Below are 6201 nucleotides of genomic sequence, written 5' to 3'. Positions count from 1 at the left end.
GATTTCGTTTTCGCGGCGGTTGATAGGACTAGGATGGTTGTCGCCAATTATGAGGGTGGTGGGCGGCTTGATTTCGCTGGTTTTGGTGGGACAGAGGGTGTTGGCGGCTGAGGATTGGCATCCGGCGGCTAGGATTGGGCTGCCGGTGGAAGGCTAGTGACTGGGTTAGGGTTGTTTTCTTTTTTCTTATTTAATTTTTTTTTAAAATCAATACCTAATTGACACGTGTCCATAGTGGTCCCACTAACGGTTTTCATCCAAAAATCCGTTAGTGGGTGGTGAAACCAAATTTTTGGGATTTTTGGTGGTGTTATAATAAAACTTTTTTTTTGTGGTGTTATAATCAAAATCGTGACTTTTTGTTGGTGTTATTTTCTAAAATTTCCTAATGATAATAATAAGTACACACAATAAGGTCTAAAAGTTCCAATAAGTTCAAGAAGGTCTAATAAATTCATTAAGGTTTAATAAACTTAATAAGGTCTAATAAGTTCAGGTAAGTTCAGTTTAGATATGTTTAGGTCAAATAAGGTGAAGAGAACACACCCTTATTTAACCTTTTCTAAACTTTATCTTTGTTACGGATTTGCAAATGATTTTCTAAAATGAGTCATTTCTACTCGGCTTGTTAAAAAGATGAGCTTTATTATTTTCATGATCAAGAAATTTTGTGAGAATTTAAGAGCAACAATTATATTCACGTTTTTATGTGAGATGCCATGATTAAGTGGGACCACGTTTACCTCTCTCACTTGCTCCCTTATTCCCAACAAGAATTACCCCACCAAGGCTACTAAGCAAGCAAAAAAAAAAAATCATAAGGACCAAAATATAACACATTTACCATCACTTGGGGTTGCGTAACTAAAGACAATACTAGTCCTTTGTTAAAAAAAAAACTAAAGATAATAATAGTCAAAAGTACACCTTAATAGTCGTGACAAGAAATAGACACTATATTATGGGTGGAGAGAGTAGTTATTTGCAAAGTTTTAAGTATAAGTTAGTTGTACGCAAATATCAAAACTTAATAGCCAAAACAACACGAATTATGGCAAAGGCTACAACTCGTGTCCCTATTACACATTGTGATTCAAATTTGAAAAAATTTAACCGCATATTAACATAATCTTGTACTCCCTCCGTCCCATAATTTTATATCTATTTCTCAAAAAACACGGTAATTAAGGAGAACTAGTTTAAGACCCGTGCCACACATAGTTATTACTAAAACTTTATTCATTATTAACCTAACAATAATTCACACTTCCTCCATTCTATTAATATAAATATATACATTTGATAGTAAATTCAATTTATTAATATAAAACTTAGATGTTGCACGGTTCTTCAAAAAATTTATAATGAATAGGGCATGTTGTCACATTATTTTCACTTATTTCATGTATAATAAGTTCAATTCAAAGAAAAATAAGTTTTGCTAAGGGTTATCGAAGAACAACTAAAATGAGTCCTAACAAATTTAGATAAAACAAAAAAGTTCAGTTAACTTAGATACGATAAAAAAAAAAGGTAGATTGAACACACATACTACCTTTAGTTAGTTTTACATTGACTTTAATAAATAAAATAGCATATATTTTATACATATACTATAACAAAGACATTAAGGTTAATACTGCATGATACTCTCTCCATTTCTATATAGTAAATACACATTTATCGACATAAAAATTAGACAATAATATAATTAACTTTTAATTTTATATCTAGTAAGTAGTAGGGTTTTTTTTTTTTTTTAAATTTTAAATTTTTATTTTTATTTTTATCAGTAAGTAGATGAATTTTATTACTCATCAAAAAAGGTTATACAACTAAGCTCCCTAAGGAGAAACTACATAGGTAGGAAGCCTGATCAAACAACTATACAATTACAAAGACACACCCTTTTTACAAAATCAACCTATTTATCCAAGAATTCTGCTGTACAATATTCTTTGCTATACCCACCCCTTGTAATCTACACTTTATCTCAAATTTTATACATTTTGCTACTCTAGGAACCCAAAACACTTTCTGTCCCATAGAGTAGTATTTTTTGCCCTCCAGGTATGATATATTACTATGCAGGTGTATAGAACACTTCTTTGGAAGCTGCTCCTTATTCTACCTATTACTCTGCAGATTGTATTTAGCTGAATACTTTGAGGCCCTATACCAATCCACTGCCTTATTTCAACCCATAGAGTCTTGCTGAACCTGCACTCAAAAAATAAGCGCCTATGATTCTCCATAGCCTCACCACATAGCAGACAGGACTTATCCTGTACTTGAGAATGCAGTCTATCCCTGGTCTTTAGTCTGCTCTGAATAGCCAACCAAGCAATATATTAATGCTTAGGCATGCCTTTCCTCTCCCAAATAAGCTTATCCCATCTGCACCTCTACTGATCATCCATTAGAAGATCATATTGTTTGCCAATTTTATAATATCCCTGTCCAATTAGAGCAGGTTCCATTACACTCTTTAGTGTTAGGATTTACAGCGATTTCAATCAAGAAAACACTTAAATAATGTGTAGGAACAAATCCTAAAATATATTATTACAATTCCAAATTGTAAATATCAAATACTTAACAAAGTATTACAATCAAGTATTTGAATTGTCAATGAAATTACTAAAAATATACAAAGACTACACTAGTGTGAAGAATCAAACTTGTCTTTCCTCCAAACCGACAAAACCAACCATGAACATGAGAATAACAGTGACCACGTAAGTCTCAAACCTTGATACTCTGTCAAAGGCGTGTAAACACTAACCTAAAGAGGTTTATTTCCCCTACAAGGTACTTGGGTTAAACCGGAAATCCTCTTTGAGATACAATTAACAGCAATTTCGTTCTAGTACTAGAAACGAAATCAAGATGACAAATTCACAAAATTTGGTATAATTTAAAGAGTTTTCTCACAAAAGTTTGCAAGAAATTTGAGAGAAAAGTGTGGAAAATTCTTCTTAGGGAGATGAAGAATAATGCTCTGTATTTTTTTTCTTTCATGAATATATCTTTTAATAAAAGACTCAACCGTCAAGAAAAAACTGCAAAATAGGGAGGCGCGGGCGCTCCTCCCATAAACTGCAAAAATTCCCAAAAAGTTAGTGAGGGGCACGGTTTAGGTGCGACCAGCAGCGCGGGCGTGCCACCCAGGCCGCGCGGGCGCGCCATCCTCACCCTTCCAATTTGCCAAATTCCAGAGAGGTACGCGGTTTAGGCGCGCTCTCTACGCGGCCGCGCCAGCCTTGCGCGGGCGCTCCTTCATGATCGCGATCGCGCAACCATCAACACTCTAAATATTCAACAATTAGTCTATCCTTTACAGCATAAATTTGTTTCCAGTACCAACTATAGTCTGCTTTTGGTTAATAGTTCATCCAATTTTGTCCCTTCAGGTAGATTGCATTCACCAACTTCACCCATATGTTTCCTTGATTTTGAGCTAAAGCCCAAACATGCTTCCCCAGGGCAGCCACATTCCAGATTTCAACATTTCTAATGCCCAACCCTCCAAATTTCTTGTTACAGCAAAATTTTTGCCAAGCTATGCTCCCAGGCTTATTACAAGCTTTCCCATACCATAAGAAATCACTGCAAATAGTATTAATTCTCTCCAGCAGCTTTAGGTAGAATCATTATCTGAGCCTAGTAAACTTGGATGCTCATGAGCACAAAATTTACTAGGGTGAGTCTTGCAGCAAAATACAGGTTCTTACTACTCCATATCCTGATCTTAGTGCACATTCTCTCCACTAGGTGTTCACATTCAACAGCAGATATTTTTTTAGTGCAAATCGACACTCCTAGATACATGAAAGGCATCCTTCCTCAAACAAAACCAGTAAGGGTAAGAATTTCCTGTACATTTCTTTAGCCATTCCTATACAATAAACTAAAGTTTTCTCAAGGCTAGCTTGCAAACCAGTAGCCTTAGAGAAAGCCTCAAAACCCTTCATAATTCTTCTAATAGATCTCACTTCACCCTTGTAACAAAGAATTAGGTCATCAGCAAAACAAAGATAAGTCAAACCCACAACTCTGCATCTAGGGTGGAAATTAAACTCTTTAGTTTTGCTCACCACCTTTAGTATCCTAGAAAGATACTCAATACACAGCACAAAGAGGAGGGGAGAGAGTGGGTCACCCTTCCTTAAGCCTCTTTTTGAAGCAAAAAACCCATGAAGAAAGCCATTGATCATGAGAGAAAACTTAGGTGTTCTCGCACAAATCATGACTAACTCAATAAATTTCCTTGGGAAGTTCAAAGAAATCATCATTTCTTCTATGAACTCCCACTCAACGGTATCATATGCTTTTCTGAGTTCTAGCTTAATTAGACACTTAAGAGTTGCATTAGATCTATTGTAGTGTCTCACCAAATCCCGACAGACCATTATGTTATGGATGATAAATTTGCTGTGAACAAAAGCACTTTGGTTTTCAGCAATGACATGAGGCATGAAAATTCTCAATCTCTCACATAAAACCTTTGAAATGCACTTATACACCACATTGCAGCAGGATATTGGCCTAAAGTCAGCGACAATAGCAGGGCATTCTCTCAACATTTTGTGAGATTGAAAGAAATCTTATACTGCTTCACACAATTCATTCCCAACTATGCTCTAGGAATCCTTGAAAAAAGAGCTGCCAAACCCATCCGGACCAGGAGCTTTATTCCCATCTATATCATATAGAGCTTTTTTAACCTCCTCTGTAGTGAAAGGAAGAGATAGACTCTCACTCATTTCTTGAGAAAGGATCTGACCCTTCCTAACAATTGCTGCATTTACATGAGATCTGCTGTCAGATGTAGTTCCCCGTAAGTTCTTATAAAAGTTCAAAAAGGCATCAGGAACCTCTTGAGGATTATCTATCCTGACACCATTAATGTCTTTAATAGAATAAATCCTATTCTAAATTTGCCTTTTCTTCAAAGCTTGATGAAAAATAGTAGTGTTTTGGTCCCCTTGTAAGGTCCAGGTTGCTTCAGCTTTCTATCTCAAATAAGACAAGTGATTCTCTTGAGCTAACCCAAATTCTTTCCTGGCCTGTGATTCAGCTTCAATAGCAGTCAAATTTGTATTAGAGAATGTAAGTGTGTTTGAGCCAATTCAAGAGCAGCAGTAGTTTCTCTGAGCCTCACCTTAACATCCTAGAACCCATTCTTATTCATGTTAATCAAAGCTTTTTTCACACTCTTCAGCTTCTGAACCATTCTATACATTCTGGTACCTTGGACTTGGATATTCTAGGCCTGTCTAATCACATGCTCAAAATCAGGTGCCTTACTCCACATGTTGAAATATTTGAAAGTTTTCTTGTTATGTCCAACCTCAGGGGTAAACTGAAACAATTCCAGAACAGTGATCAAACTCTCCCTTATCAAAATACACCCTCTCAGAGTGCTGAAAACTTGTGAGCCATTTATTATTCACCAATCCTCTATCTATCTTTAAAAACACTCTTCATTCTAGTGCCATCCTACTTGTTATTCCAAGTGAAGAAATTCCCACTATATTTTATATCCTACTGTTGACACTTCAGCACACACTCTTTAAACTCCCCCATTTCTCTAGCTCTTACAGGAGCTCCATTTCTTTCATCAGCCTCCAAAACACAATTTAAGTCACCTAGAACAATCAAAGGACAATCAACCATGGAATGCAGATTATTAATATCCTCCCATAATACTACTTTCTCTGCTGTTGTGTTGAAACCATATACAAAAGTAACAACAAACCTAGTATCAGAGCTCTTGAGGTTCACTTGGTAGTGCATCATCTGACTTGTGCTTATTACTATTCCCAAATCAAACACTCTAGGTTTCCACCCTAGTACAATTCTTCCATTAGGGTGCATGCTATTGTTACATGAGAAGCACCACCCTTCAAAAATACCAAGGTATAAGTTCCCCATATTAGGTGACTTAACCTTAGTTTCCAATAGTCCAACTTTACCACAATCATAAGCTTGAATGACTTATTTTATCTTTACATGCTTACTGGTTTTGTTGGCCCCTCTCACATTCCATGCTAAGATTTTATCCATGTTGCCCAGGGGATGTTCCTTCCCCTGCACCATGGCCAACTTGTGTCTCCACCTCATCTTGTGCCTCCACCTCAGCTTCCTCAAGTACTGTAAAAGAGTTCTCACCAATACCTTAGTAACCACTAGTGGGGT

The sequence above is a fragment of the Chenopodium quinoa genome, unplaced genomic scaffold (genome assembly GCF_001683475.1).
Source record: "Chenopodium quinoa cultivar QQ74 unplaced genomic scaffold, ASM168347v1, whole genome shotgun sequence".
In the NCBI taxonomy this organism is placed as follows: Eukaryota; Viridiplantae; Streptophyta; class Magnoliopsida; order Caryophyllales; family Amaranthaceae; genus Chenopodium; species Chenopodium quinoa.
The sequence above is the reverse complement of the archived record's forward strand: the minus strand, read 5'-3'. Positions refer to the sequence as shown.